The 16,371-nt window shown below is 43.2% G+C and overlaps 1 pseudogene; it reads left to right on the top strand.

Annotated features, from left to right (window-relative positions):
• The first annotated feature begins 1,098 nt into the window (after positions 1–1,098).
• Positions 1,099–7,034, top strand: LOC142153654 (sorting nexin-33 pseudogene; annotated as a pseudogene).
• The last annotated feature ends 9,337 nt before the right edge of the window (positions 7,035–16,371 follow it).

The raw sequence follows: 16,371 nt of genomic DNA, 5'->3' as shown, positions 1-16,371 counted from the left end.
TCATTAATGTATTTCCTATTAGTCTCTCCTATTAATTACTTTAGCATTTGTTACAAGCTAAGTATGTATTTTTTTAATTAAAATATAACTGTTAGCAAATTACATACTGATAAAATCACATTAAACATCAATTATTTAGATTTATTTTTTTTAACTGGTAGCTCACAAGGATGGGCGAAGACCTGGATAGGGGTAAGCGTTATTAAACGCCGGGGTGTTATAGCCACTCTGTTTCTTACCCTAAAGGGTTAAGTTGACTAATTTGTCTGGACAATATAATGAGTGGGTGGGGTTATAATTGTATAAAAGCTAGTGGGAGGAGCCATCCCTCCTCTTTTTTTCCTGAGAGACATTGCTGGATAAAAAAAATCAGATCATTATTTCACAATTAAATTACCTTTATTGAATTTTCTTCAGTTTTAACTGTTTTATTCCTCCTTTTCCTTTTCTATAGCTCCTTAGCGATCTTTGAATTCTCACTCCTTCATCTTTATTTTTCACCTCAATTCCCTTCCCCTAATTTTTAATTATTTATTTTATTTTATTTTTTTCCCTTTTCTCTTTTTCTTTTTTCTTCCCCTTTATTTCTTTTTCCTACACCCTGCTTTACCCCCTGCACTATCCCCTGTCCTCGCCGTCAAGTCCAACTACCCGCCCGGGAGGGCTCTCCTGCTCCCATACCTCCCCTGCTGTCTCTTCCCCCTACATGCCAGCATCCGTCAGCATGGGCGCGCTGTCAGTCGGCGGTCTCTGTCGGCAGGGGGTGCCAGAATCCCCTCCGCCTCTCCTATGGTTAGATTGGGTCCCAGCAACAGGGGAGAGAGGCATTTCAGAGCCTCAGTCCCCTCCAACGGCATAAGTCCCGCCCCCAAGCTGCGGTGGCCATTTTGAATCAACATCCAGCTCCTGTCTCATCATTAAGACAGGCAGTTAACACTTAAAGTCCGGCACTATTAAATACTCAACCCCTTTCAATTAACCCCTCAATGAATGATGCCCACATCTATCAGGCTGTTCCACAGATGCATCTCTGTTGTGTAAGCTGCATAAGTCTAAAACTGATCAATTAGGTAAGGGGCGTTGGGTTATGTCGTTAATATGTCGGCACACTCGGATGCTACGATTTGTCCAGGGGCTTTAGCTAAGGCTTTTTCGAAGGTCAGATCTCCTGGTAGCCAGGTGTGTTTTGTACATCTAGATGGCTCGCCCTTTACGAGATATCAATTTAACTTTATACTTAAAAAAATGTGTTGCCAGTATAGGTTTGGATCCAAATAGCTACAGCACACATTCATTCAGAATTGGTGTAGCTACCTCCGTAGAAGGGTCCTCCGTGGAGTGCATCAAGCGGCTAGGAGGGTGGAAGTCAGCTGCATATAAAAAATATATAAGATCTACTAAAATCCACCAAATTGTAATCAGCCACCCCCTTGTTAGCTACCCAGGGTTCATCCGCTCGTCACTTTTGGAAGTGGGGGCATGAAGGGATTTCCTTATTTTTCCTCAAAAGAAGAACCACATAGCATGAGCACCTTCGAGGTTTTGTAAGGTTTGTACTTTCATATGGGTGGCTCCTCGATAACCCCTTCACATCTTTCTCCCTTTCCATTTTGTTGTTTGCACGGCTATTCACCGTTTGTGTTGCTTGCCAACAGGATGCATCACAAGTTTTTATGTTTGTTGTGGATGTTTGTGGTCTAATTGAGACTTCGTTTTCTGTTGTGAGTAACTTTATGTTCACGTATAGTCATCTAATGAACCTGGGGGTATTGTTTTAATTACAGATCCCGACACGGCGCCCCTGCAAATTTGGGTCTTTGGCCATTCTTTTGGTTACTGGGCTGCAAAGCACCCAGCAGCGCAGGACTCATCTAAGTGCCCCATCCCGGTAAATGTGCAATGTATGGGTAGGAGGGGAATGTGTTCGGTCAATTTTAAGAGGATTATTTTGGATAAAATTGCTGAGAGCCAGGCCCCGGACATATTGATTATACATCTTGGGGGCAATGATCTGGGTAAAAGGTAAACCATCGGCCTAATTTGGAGTATTATTATTGATGATCTTAAACTCCTCCTTAATAAATGGCCCAGTATTAAAATTGATTGGTCGCACATCCTTTCTCGCTTACATTGGAGAAGTGCGCGTAGAGGTTTGATAATGGATAAGATGAGACAAGTGAATGGAGCAGTTTCAAAGTATTTGAGGGAAAATGGTGGTTGGTCAATTTCTCATCCTGCAATTAGGGTTTCGTGAATCTCACCTTTACAGACCGGATGGGGTTCACTTGACAGACACAGGTCTTAATTTGTTTGTTGGGCAAATCTACACTTGTTTGGCGGAGCTACTAGGGTCATATGGTGGCAGGCCACCTGTCAACTAGGGACAGGCGGCGTTTGCGTGATAGCGATGCAGGCAGCGGTTAATGCAGTGCATGAGTTTTGGTGGGCTGCAGGCATCTTCCTCCCTTTGATCCTGTCTCTTTAGGGGGGGGGGGGGTCACCTGTACAGGTGCCTTAGGTATCATTTTAGGAAACGTACCCGTGAGGCCAGAGGGGGTTGAGGTTTTCTGACTCCGTAAAGTTGTGCCGGGATTTGGGGCTGGCTAGCCATCCCTTTAAAGTATTCGGTTAAAGTTTGGTATTGACTGGTAGCTTGCCTGCATCCGCTTTTGTTGCCATAATCATCTTTTATCTTTTAATCAATCAATAAACTGTAACCTTATTTTTACCAAATTTATTCCTGTGTCCGTGTCATTTATTTCAGGTTTAGTATACAAATATTTTATATTTTAATGTGTCTTTGCGTTTTGAGCAGTGTTGAGAAAACAGCCCATTGTCGTTTATAGTTTTTTTCAAACGAGCATTATAGGAAAACACCATAAAAGACATATTTTTTGGGTGAGGACCCACTGATAATACATATTTATTAACAGTTTATTTAAATTTCATCCATTAATGCCTTAAAAAGTGAAACAAAAAGATTTTACTTATATTTCTATCAGAGGTCAACAGGAGACACAGACATCTGATGGGGATTAAGTTCCACTTTTCAGAGATAGGGCTGTGTTTGATACCTAAAGAAACTTCCCTATCTCCACACAATGTTCAGATTGACAGGTTGAGTCTAGGCTGGGTACAGACTACAGAAAATTTCTCCTGATGCAATATCGTCAATGATTTTGCCAACGACTGAAAGTCCTGATCAGCATGCCGATTCATGTGTACACACTATACACCTTCTTCTGTCATAACCATCGGCTGAAAAGATGGTGACTCTGCACACTCCATAGAGATCTTTGGACATTGCCGATCGTGAGTGCATACACACTGCACAAATAGAACAACATCGTTCCATTGTTGAACAAGATTTTTAGTCTGTTTATAAACCAAAAGAAACAATATGATGACATTTGAAATGACAATAGCTCATCGTTGGAGTGTACACACTAATGGGATATAGGGACAAACGGTCGTTTATTGTGCGATTGGGCCGATAACCGGGTGAAGAACCTGTAGTCTGTACCCAGCCTAAATCTTGCTAGTAATCCGTGTGCTCTGTTATCTCTGTGTGGGTAGGTCTGATTCCTATGTGTCATGATCTTACCTGTTCCCCGCGTTGTCAGCGTTGTCTGGCAGCTGTGTCCGCTCTGGCAGTTCAGCGCTGTCTTCCGATGGCGCCCCCGCACTTCCTGGTTCTCCCAGCGTCAAGTCATGTGACTCCTGGGCGGGGAATTCAAATCTCTATATCTATTCTGCTCTGACACGCTGCCTGTGTCAGAGCAATGTGTTTCCTGTTCCTGGCTACCTTTTCCTGTGTACCTGACTCCTGTGATCCTGCTCCCTGTGTACTCCTATGTTTCCTTAGACTCCTGTGTACCAACCTGGCTGTGACCTGACTACTCTTTGGCTTTATCCCTGGTACCGCGAATTGGACTTACCATCCCGTGTACCGACTCGGCTGTGTTCTTGACAACTCTCTGGATTTCCCTCTGGCACCGTATACCTGATGACCTCCTGTGTACCGACTCGGCTGTGTTTCTACTCCTCTGGATTCATCTCCTGCTACGCACACAACTGACTCCGTGCATCACTGGTTTCCGCTCCAGACCCTGGAATTCACGGTTAGTGCCTGTATTTGCATCACCTTGTCATATTGCCTGTTTGACTACCCATCACTTAGAGCCTTCTCCCTTACGTCAGTAGGCTAACCTGGGGGCCGCGACCTGCGGTTCTTCGGCAGCAAAGTCCACCCTACCTTGCGGTGGTTCTTGGTGAAGACCGGAAAGCTATTAGACTCCGCGCCCTAGGTAAGTCTATGTAAATACTGACTAAGGCATCAGAACCGTAGCACTATGACGTTTATTCCTGCCTAATTACTGATATCTTCTAAACCATGTGTGAAGTTCCCTGCTTCTCTGTAATAAATCAACCTGGTTCAACCACATGTCTCTGAGCTCCTGAGTTTCACACTGCACCACTCCCCAAAAGGTCACAGTGTTATCATCAGCATCCCTGCCATAAATCCTCTGCTAACACATTTGTATTAAGGATATATCTTTAATGAGTTTAAGGGGCATATTCAATTAGCATTCACGCCCGCGATTAAGCGTGGCTGCACGGGTCCCAGTATCGCAACGTTGCGGTTTTCTGTGCGCACCCCGAAATCTGCAATGTTGCGGTACCGTAATGGCACTTCACACGCGCACCCACGAATCTTAATTGAATACCCCCCTAAGTGTTTTATAGAGATTTAAGGTAATTTTAAAGACTGTTGATACTATTTCCAAACATCGGGTATGTTTTTGTTGAGCAGTTTTTCAAGCCTCTATCACACTGAATAAAGTTACAAACACTTCTGCCTTGCAAACCTTAATTGAACACAGAGAAACGTATATGGAATGGGAGTGAAGGATGCTTATTGCAAGTAATAAAAGCATACTTGTCAACTATCCCGGAATGTCCGGGAGACTCCCGAAATCCGGGTCGGTCTCCCGGACTCATGGGAGAGCAGGCAATTCTCCTGATTCCCGGCCTGCTCTGCAAATTAAATGGAGGGGGCGGCAATGTCAAACCCCGCAGGTTAAGTGTTGAAACACTTAACCAAACATTGCCGCTTTAAATTAAGAGGAAAATAAGTCGCACTGACGTTAAAATCTCTTGACAGACACCATAGTAGTCAGACTCATTTGCGGTCAGCATCCTGCGCCAATCTGCAACTTCGCTATACAGGTAAGTCTGCTTTTCTTTACATCGTTTTTTTACAGATTCGTCTTTTATTTGGAGGACTTCTCGATGTCGTTATGGTGGTAATCGTAAAAATGATTACCACCGGGTGACCCATTGCAGGTCGCTGACTAAAGATGTATGATCCTTGTGCTTGACATACCCTGGTGGCATATGGATGTTCACTTCTATGTTGGAAATATTTTTTTTTAAGGAGGGTCTGACTCCTTACATCACAGGGGAAGTATGACATGTTTTTATCTGTAATCAGCAAAGTAGGATTTGACTTGTTTCCTGTGCATCATATTCGTATTTCAGCTGCATAAGAAGTTCAATTACTTTGGAAATTCTAAAGTTGGATTCTTAAACTTCTCATTGTCTAGATCCTTCACACACCCCGCTCTGGTGCAGCCCAAGTAGATTTCCCAACACACCATGTAGGCTACAAAGATGCCACTCATCATGGGAATTATGATGAGGAGGAGGAGGAGGAGGATTGGGATGATGGACAATCTGTGGCAGAAGCACCCAGTGGGTCAAATGGAGGTTCCACACAATCAGCAACAGCACCACTTTCACCCTAGAGCTGAATACGCGCACTGACCAAGGCCACAACTAGAGCGTCATGACAGCGTGGCCAACTCGAAGAGGGGAAGTGTGGAGGTTAGGAATTTGAATAGATTCTCCAGCTTTGTAAGGTCAGGTGTGGAAGCCTTCAAACTTGGAGATGTCCTCCAGCTAGCCAGAGTACCTGAAAGCCATGTCATTGAGATGGGACCCATGTGGCCACAGTGCAGATCAGGTCCTAACTCACTTGGTTGCTCTGTGGAGGAACCCACTAAACAAACAAAGTTCAAAGGAATTAAAAGTTATATCTCTTACAAGCTGACTCCGGGGCCTCACCGTCTCTCCAGTTTACCAGCGATACAAACATTGTGACTGGTTGTACAACCGCCTCCTGCACAAAGTTACTGTAATTTCTGTACCCCACTTGCCGGAGAAGCAGGCTACAGTACGCTTTCATCCAAAAGCGTAAGTGTTGTTTGGTCCTTTGGATGGATCGTGTGGTAATTCAACCTGTTCTTTTACAGTATGATGGTTTTGAGCATTTCTTGACCTGGCAGAATGAAAAGCAATGGAAAGCAGGCAAGAGGCGTCCAAAGAAAGATGAGATGGTGGGTGCAAGCGTCCTGCTGACTTTGCAGATACCTTCGGAGCATCAGGACCTTCAGGGTGTGGAAGAGTGTGCGGATGCCTTTAAATTTTTTCAAAAGAGATGGATGAATGTGTCCTCCAATTAAGTAGTGTGGTATCTGAACTAGCACCTAAACATTTGAGAGGCTTTCGTAAGGAATTTCAGAAACTTGGAGGTGTTCTGCAAGGTCTAAGTCATTCCTACCAGCTAGACCCATACCTATGGTTCAGAGCCATTAGCCGGAGCTATCTCTCATACTGCACACACCTATGAAATAGTAGGTGAGATGTTTGCTGAACAGCCAAAGATTGATCAATTTAAGTTTCTTGATACACTCTCCCTGTACCAAGGATTGCTGTTCCAACTTTCCAGACATCCTTCACCTAAAAAAGGAGCATTTGCCAAGGTGAAGGACAGCCAGTGCATGAGTAATGAAGCAGATGGAATTTGGAAGAGGTGCCGTGTAGTGGGCTTTGCTTTGCAAGTAGAGATTAACCATTTTCACCAGAGGAGGCGGCTGGACTTTAAGCAGCATTATTTAAAGGGTCAAATTATCTTTTATCGGAGAGTGAGTCAGGAACTGGAGAAGACTCTACACATGTATAATAACTTTTGACTTAGACTTGATTTATCACTTTTGGTTTGGAATTTGAGTTGGCTTTACTATTTGCATTTGCTTTACTATTAGCATTTACCAAATGCTGGTTTGGCATTGCCAAGTGAAACTTTTCTGATAAGTCACCATTTCTTTCTACACTTATATACGTAATAAGGGGCCTTTTACAATGGAAGGGACGGAGTAGAAAGTATGAAGAAATATAGTAAGAAATTGGAACAGTTTCTAAATAGAGATCCAGTTATTGAGAGAAATGGTTTAAGACTAAGGTTATTGTTAATTGGTGTTTATATTGGTAAATTAATATGGATTACAAAGTGCTGCTACTCTATGAGAGCAAACATACATGGAGCTTTATTATATAATTCCAGGGAGGCTAAGGGTTCAAAGACAAAGTGCTTGGATGTCACGTTTTGTAAGAATGTAAACAAAAATTTTAATGACATCTAATTAATAGGAAAGGCCCACAGCAAGATTCCGAAGAGCGTTTCGCTGTAAGTTGCTTTTAACAAGGAAAAATTGAATAGGGCAGTCAGCAAATCACCCCGTCACCTAGTATACACAGGGAACCATATATGAATCGATTATAATCCCTGGTGACTAGGGAAAAATGTCTAACTAGTATCTATCGGATGTGATTCGAACTGGGATAAATGGAATATTTCAATAGATTATATTTACTACAAACGCAATTTTAGTTTGAAGCAGATCTCTAAGGGCACAATAAGGGACCTGTATACCAATTGTATAGTTACCATGAGTGAATCCAAGATGAGGTATTAACAGTTAATGTAAAGTAAGGAACACACACAGCAATTTTAATTCACAGTTCACTTATTCACATATTTCGCTGGTTTTAATAAGACAATTTTATTATAGGTTTAAATAAAAGCTAATCATTGAGATAATTGGGGTACATATATGATATAAATGAATTGATTTTGACATAAGTCTGTTTTGCGCCATATTCCAAACCAGTTTCTTTCTTCCCCTTCTCTTTATGAAGTAGACTAAGTCACCTGTGCTTGATTAACGAAATCCTGAAAACATGATGTATTGGGGTTGCGAGAGGGCTGGAGGTAAGAAACACTGCTGTAGAGCATGCACTGTTAGCCACCATTTGGGCTTTCAGTTCCGGCCCCTCGAACAAGACAAAGGGCCGCACTGATTGAGAGCACACTGCATTCCCTCCTCCTCCGTTATGTAGTGCGTCCTCCATGAGTGAGGTCATGTGATGCGGAATTCAGCCGCTAAAGCAGAGAATAAGAAGGAGAGTAGTCGACAGGGGAAGGAAAGGGGGGCACATTGGTGAAGGCTCAATGGGCTTCTGCCGGCTTGCGTCTGTTTATCACTGCTGTAAACGCTGAAAACACAAATATGATTTTTCTGGCTTCTCACTTTCATAGGTGGAGGTGTTGCCCATAGCAACCAATCAGGTTCTAGTAATCATTCTCTAGAATGTATTACATAAAAGATAGCTAGAATTCATTTTTCCTATATAGAAGGTTTAGTAAATCTACACCTTACGTCTTTCAACTTGAAATTCACACTAGTAAACAACCAGGTCAGTTTTGCTAGTGTTATATAATAAGAGACGCAGGGGTGTGTTTGAGTTTGAGAAAACAGACATGCAGATTGCTAATGTAATTACTAATTATGAGTTGTGTAAACACTTCATTCCCTTGGGACTACTCAGGACACATCCAGGGTTAAGGAAAGTGTCTTTTCTATGATTAATTAAATTGCAATAAGTCCCTGAGGGCTCTAACCATAGATACCACATAGATATTTTCCTATGTGATTATTTGTATCATTACTGGGAACAGTGCATCATTAAGACTATAAGACAGCTCCAACTTATACTAATAAGTTAATAAATTTCATATTGCACAGACGTCTAAAGAAAATGTACTTGTTTTATATTTAACATCCAAATAGAACAATTTGCTTCCATTGTTACTCATTATTCTACTGTCTATGCAGGAAAGACAAAATATTTTAAAATCCATAGCTTCTCTGCAGCATTATAGCAGCAATCTATAAGAAGCACATGTTGAACTTTAATAATTGGATGAAGGTGGTAATCATTAATTTCTGTATACTACTAATGCTTACAATGTGATTAGTATGCAACCTAACTATTATTGTAGCAACATGTACATAAGTTTAATGTATTCATATCATTTAATATAAACTATAATTTATAAATAAAGCTAGAGGTCATAAAAGAACCTGTTTATACAGGTCTAGAGGCGAGAGCCTGGGGAAAGGACACCTGGTCAATCATGGAGAGATGACCCCCACCCACCCACCTCAAGGAACAATGACCAACAGAATCAACCAATGGAGCGTCGAATTCTTGGAAAGTCATGACCCATCGACCTATGAATGTGGACCTTTAATACTGTAACTGTGTTTCTTTGTGATGTCACTGCTTTTTATGACTGTATAGTGTATAAAATGTTCAATTCTGGCTTTGGAAACCAGAGTGTTCTCATAGAAGGTTGTGTCGGTGCCGACTGCGCTACTTTGCTCTGTAATCTATTTAGTGAATAAAACTCTTGTGCTTTGAAACCACAGCGATCGCATCAGAGAATCTTTATTTCATATGATACATACGGACGTATCACAGGATGTAAGAAGAATGTTGGTATTTACAATTTTCCCATGTTTTGTTTTTCTTCAGGCTGCTATTAATGATTTATGATTCTGGACTAACGTTGTAACCACAGTCAAATAGCACATGATGTAGTGAGCAGAGAGGCTTTGGAACAACCTTCTGAGCTCTGTCTACACTGATTTCCTCATTCTTCACTCTCTGCCATCATATGACACGTTGAGAGCTATGAGCCTGTGAAAGTGTGTAGCAGACTGACTGTGTTTGGCACAAAACCAGAAAAAAATAAGCCCGCGCTCGGTATATCCCACATTATATATGGTACCAGCTGCTTGGCAACAAGCCCACGCTCGGTATATCTCGTATTGTATGTGGTACCAGCTGCGTGGCAATATAAATGCCCATATATGTATACAAGACAGAAAGAAAGTTGTCAGCGCTTATCCTTTAAACTGCATATCTGTGTGTGTCTAGCAAAATGAAAACATGAGGTATTAGTTCATATTTTGATCAAAAGACTTAAGCCTGCATCCCACGTCAAGGGTACCTCATTGTATGCAGATCCTACACTGACCTATATGCAGTGTTGGACTGGGGCATGAAGGGCCCACCAGGGGACAGCAATGCTAGGGGCCCACCAGAGGGGGTGTGGCCAACCATCAAAGAGGCGAGACCAGACACTAGAGGGGGAGTGGTCAGCCCAGAAAGGACAGCTAGCACAATAGTGTAGTATATAAAGAATGCAGTGTGTATAAAGAGTACAGTCTTGATCTGCACCTTAGATTGGGCAGAACAGTCACCAAAAATCGGGATAATCCCACTAGACCAGGCTTGACTAACCTGTGGCACTCCAGGTGTTGTGAAACAAAACCTTGAGTACCACAGGTTAGCCAAGCCTGCACTAGACTCAGAACATTTGACAGACTGTCCTACCTGTTCTTGTCACCACCTGTGGCTGCTGGTTTCTTTAGCTGCGGCTTGTCTGGATCCTGGAATGTTGAGGGGTCCTATTTGGAAAAAATAATGGGTACATTTAGAAAATTCCAACCAGCCCCGACGTTAAATCAATAGGACCCACATTTAATACTTAGGACTTCCTCCAGCCCCAACATAAAAGTAATAGTATTCCCATTTAATAAACCTATTTCCCTCCCAACAGACAGCCCCTGCAATAAATTAATCACATTTACATATAATAAATATACCTATTTCCTGCAACCGTCACTGCCATTAAATAATTAAATAATTAATTAAATAATTCATATTCACATTTAATAAATATACCTCATGCTCCTCAAACTCAGCCCCACATTCAATTAATAGCGCCCAAACCACCCCATCTTAAATTAATAGTCCCCACTATAAAATTAAATTGCCCCATCTTCACCCTACAAAGAAAAGAGCACCCATTATTTAGCCACCACCTACCACATACACATTACATTGCCACAAGCCCGTTGTGCCATCACACACATTACTGCGCCCCTTCATCACCATGATGTGCCTCCTTATAATCACACTGCACCCTCCATGCTGCTTTTGCTCCCCCCTTCTCCTGGCTCCCCTTCACACACTACCATACTGTCTGTGCTCCCCCTTCACTCTGCCATGCTCCCCCTTCACTCTGCCATGCTCCCCTTTCACTCTGCCATGCTCCCCCTTCTCTGTTCCATGCTCCTATTTCTGTTCCATGCTCCTCCTTCTCTGTTCCATGTTCCCCCTTCTCTGTTCCATACTTCTATTTCTGTTCCATGCTCCTATTTCTGTTCCATGCTCCCCCTTCTCTGTTCCATGTTCCCCCTTCTCTGTTCCATGTTCCCCCTTCTCTGTTCCATACTTCTATTTCTGTTCCATGCTCCTATTTCTGTTCCATGCTCCCCCTTCTCTGTTCCATGTTCCCCCTTCTCTGTTCCATGTTCCCCCTTCTCTGTTCCATGCTCCCATTTCTGTTCCATGCTCCCCCTTCTCTGTTCCATGTTCCCCCTTCTCTGTTCCATGTTCCCCCTTCTCTGTTCCATGCTCCTATTTCTGTTCCATGCTCCCCCTTCTCTGTTCCATGTTCCCCCTACTCTGTTCCATGCTCCTATTTCTGTTCCATGCTTCCCCTTCTCTGTTCCATGTTCCCCCTTCTCTGTTCCATGTTCCCCCTTCTCTGTTCCATACTCCTATTTCTGTTCCATGCTCCACCTTCTCTGTTCCATGTTCCCCCTTCTCTGTTCCATGTTCCCCCTTCTCTGTTCCATACTCCTATTTCTGTTCCATGCTCCCCCTTCTCTGTTCCATGTTCCTCCTTCTCTGTTCCATGTTCCCCCTTCTCTGTTCCATACTTCTATTTCTGTTCCATGCTCCTATTTCTGTTCCATGCTCCCCCTTCTCTGTTCCATGTTCCCCCTTCTCTGTTCCATGTTCCCCCTTCTCTGTTCCATGCTCCCATTTCTGTTCCATGCTCCCCCTTCTCTGTTCCATGTTCCCCCTTCTCTGTTCCATGTTCCCCCTTCTCTGTTCCATGCTCCTATTTCTGTTCCATGCTCCCCCTTCTCTGTTCCATGTTCCCCCTACTCTGTTCCATGCTCCTATTTCTGTTCCATGCTTCCCCTTCTCTGTTCCATGTTCCCCCTTCTCTGTTCCATGTTCCCCTTCTCTGTTCCATACTCCTATTTCTGTTCCATGCTCCACCTTCTCTGTTCCATGTTCCCCCTTCTCTGTTCCATGTTCCCCCTTCTCTGTTCCATACTCCTATTTCTGTTCCATGCTCCCCCTTCTCTGTTCCATGTTCCTCCTTCTCTGTTCCATGTTCCCCCTTCTCTGTTCCATACTCCTATTTCTGTTCCATGCTCCCCCTTCTCTGTTCCATGTTCCCTCTTCTCTGTTCCATGTTCCCTCTTCTCTGTTCCATACTCCTATTTCTGTTCCATGCTCCCCCTTCTCTGTTCCATGTTCCCTCTTCTCTGTTCCATGTTCCCTCTTCTCTGTTCCATACTCCTATTTCTGTTCCATGCTCCCCCTTCTCTGTTCCATGTTGCCCCTTCTCTGTTCCATACCCCTATTTCTGTCCCATGCTCCCCCTTCTCTGTTCCATGCTCCCCCTTCTCTGTTCCATGTTCCCTCTTCTCTGTTCCATGTTCCCTCTTCTTTGTTCCATGTTCCCTCTTCTCTGTTCCATACTCCTATTTCTGTTCCATGCTCCCCCTTCTCTGTTCCATGTTGCCCCTTCTCTGTTCCATTTCCCTCTTCTCTGTTCCATGCTCCCCCTTCTCTGTTCCATACTCCTATTTCTGTTCCATACTCCTATTTCTGTTCCATGCTCTCCCTTCTCTGTTCCATGCTCCCCCTTCTCTGTTCCATACTCCTATTTCTGTTCCATACTCCTATTTCTGTTCCATGCTCCCCCTTCTCTGTTCCATGCTCCCCCTTCTCTGTTCCATGCTCCCCCTTCTCTGTTCCATGCTCCCCCTTCTCTTTTCCATGCTCCCCCTTCTCTGTTCCATACTCCTATTTCTGTTCCATACTCCTATTTCTGTTCCATGCTCCCCCTTCTCTGTTCCATGATCCCCCTTCTCTGTTCCATACTCCATGCAAACGGAGCCGGCGCTGCGGTCACGTGAGGTTTTTTTTTTTGTTTTTTTTTACTTTTAAAGTTTCTAGCTCCCCCCACCAACGAAGAGGGGAGCGATTCAGGGTCGGGGCCTACCGGTGGATAGTTCGGTCCACCGGCGGGCCAGTCCGACCCTGCCTATATGCTTTAAACACTATTAAAATGCAGTTAAAATCAGATGCACTCACCTCCCAGGTATAGGGGTTTACATCTAGCAAAGGCTGGCTTGTGAGCCACACCCAAATGTGCCTTAAATAGACTTGATGGACAGCTGCTATGACAAAAAGGCAATATTTTGAAACAAAACCAGAGAAAAATAAGCCCGCGCTCGGTATATCCCACATTATATATGGTACCAGCTGCTTGGCAACAAGCCCACGCTCGGTATATCCCATATTGTATGTGGTACCAGCTGCGTGGCAATATAAATTCCCATATATGTATACAAAACAGAAAGAAAGTTGTCAGCGCTTATCCTTTAAACTGCATATCTGTGTGTGTCTAGCAAAATAAAAACATGAGGTATTAGTTCATATTTTGATCAAAAGACTTAAGCCTGCATCCCAACATCAAGGGTACCTCATTATATGCAGGTCCTACACTGACCTATAAGCTTAAAACACTATTAAAATGTAGTTAAAATCAGATGCACTCACCTCCCAGGTATAGGGAGGTGAGTGACTGTGACTGTGTTTGGTAGTCATTTTCGTTTGTCAAAAAGAAAACGTTTGAAAAGAAGATAATTATGTGGTAGGATGTTTGCTAAGAAAAATTACATCAGATTCTTAAAAGGTACTTAATTTGCTATTTAAAGGAAAAATATCAATGTGATATTGCTGCTTTAGGAGGTAACTTTTGAGAGCAGAGACATTATTGCAACAAACTAAAAACTAAAGGTACTCTTGGCTTTCTTTTGTAGTCAGTAGGGAAGGAATACCATATGGCTTATGTGGTTACTAAATATCTCTAAAAAGGTACAGTTAAAATTCAGTCAAATTTTAAGTATCATTAAAGGACAAAGATAAAGACAAAGTACAATTAAATACTATTTACAAATTGAATACAATGATTACCTCCCAGCACAATGAAACATTGTCTTGCCTCTGTTCTCTACAGGAACGCGGGCTAGCTATTGCCAAAACTTGCCCTTAAAAATAGGGTAACATGGTTCTGAGCCTCCAGGGACCAAATCTTTGTTTCCTAGCTGGGGCGTAACACAGATGCCCATGACACTGGCTCTAGGTGTAACTTTCAGTGAGACCCCAGAGGAGTATCTCACTGCAAGACGGAGCACATAGCACGGGTGATCCGGCAAAGGTGGGCAACAAGAAGCGACTCGCACCTGGTGCAGCAGTGTCCTCTCGTGTTTTCATTAACAGAATACTGTGAGAAGTATGGCTAGCAACCTTTGATGGACCAACACACCATGGCCTCCCTGCAAGAAAATCATGGTAGGCCTAATTTCCCCTCCCAAGGCCCACTGGGAAACGTGACATGACTACTGGAATGGGATATTGAGGTCCACTAAATAGCCACACGGGTGACTGGGACAACATTCACTTGAACCTTTCCAAGACGTCGATATGTGTAAAAATCATTGAAAACTCTCGTAGGATGTTTTATTGATGGTACTTGGTTTCTGTCAGGAATCAGGAGCTATCTGCTGAATTTGGAGCAACCCTGTCTGGAGGCACGTAGTCTATCGCGCCTTTGGTCTTCACCAGGGACACCCGCAAGGGAGTTTGGATTTAGCTGCGAGAGACGCGCAGGTTGTGGTTCTCCAGGAGGGCAGTCAGTGAGATAGATTGAAGTAATCGGATAGTCTGGGGAGCTGTGGTCAAACTGTGCGGACAGCGCAGTTCACTGGGAGGATCCAACGGAGTAGTCTGCCAAGCCAAAGTCAAATGCCAGGAGAATCTTACAGAGAACAAGGGATGATCCAAAAGAAGTGTCAGGGAAAGCCAAGTCAGGAACCATGGAGTCAGACCAAACAATGTGGAACCACATAAACGCCTGGAGCTAGGGAACCTACTACTCTGCCACCCTAGTGATGCCAGAACCTTCTTTAAATGGGGTATAGATTGTCGGCGGGACTGACGGCAGCAGCCGCTGCCGGGTGCTGAGTAGCGTCCCGTTGCCTAGAAGCAGCTGCCAGCCGATCGGGTCTGATGCATCTGGTTACTTGGCCGACATCCGGCAGCAGAGAAGGTGTGCCTTCCTGTGCGCACAGAGACGGCGCCAGACAGTTCCACATCGCCTTCACGTTATATACCCTGGTGTCTCCCACTATTGCTGGCGCCTGTGCGGACACGTAGGCACCCTGCCCCACATCTGGTGGTACTGTCCAAAACTTCTTCCTTTCTGGGAATCTATCCACCGAAAGTATCACTCGATACTTTCTTCGGTATCACTCGAATCTCCCTTCCTCCCTCCTTCTCCTACTCTGTCCTTCCTCGTTCGATTCCTAAGGTCCCGAAACACACCCAGAAACACAATACACGTATTTATTTATTTTTTATAAATTCTTTATTTATTAGAAAGAGGATGTACATAGATGAAAAAGACCGATTATAGCAGTATAAATATGAATTGGGTTTCATAAAATACATTGGAAATATGTCAAAAAATATGCAAGATCTATATAGTAGAAGTCTGTCCATCGGTGATTGTACTGGAGCAAAAAAAAAAACTCAATGTTTCCTTTTTTTTTTTTTTTTAAACCCAAATACACATAACATGAGACAGAGAAAGAAACAGAAAAAATGGGGTAGAAAGAAGGAAAGAAGGAGAGAATAAGGGCAAGACATGGGGAAAGGGGGATAAGGAAGAGGGGGGGGAGTATGAGAATAATTTGAGAGATGCATCTGCCCCTAAGTCCGAAGCAAAATATAAGTAGAAATGGAAATAGAAAAGGATAGTGAATATGTCCTTTTTTTTATTTTATTTTATTTTATTATATTATGTTATGTTATATAGGGGTTAATAGAGTTATTGTTATACATGTAACCTTCAATCGATTAGAGCGGGTGTGCAAAAAGAGTCTTAAATTCTTCTGTTTCCTTGAACTCCAACCAGCTAAACCAAGTGGCCGTGAAATCTGAGTATTTATCGTTTACAAAAAAAAT

This window comes from Mixophyes fleayi, chromosome 1 (genome assembly GCF_038048845.1).
Source record: "Mixophyes fleayi isolate aMixFle1 chromosome 1, aMixFle1.hap1, whole genome shotgun sequence".
NCBI classification, from domain to species: domain Eukaryota; kingdom Metazoa; phylum Chordata; class Amphibia; order Anura; family Limnodynastidae; genus Mixophyes; species Mixophyes fleayi.
Note: the sequence above shows the minus strand (reverse complement) of the source record. Positions and strands in the feature narration are given on the sequence as shown.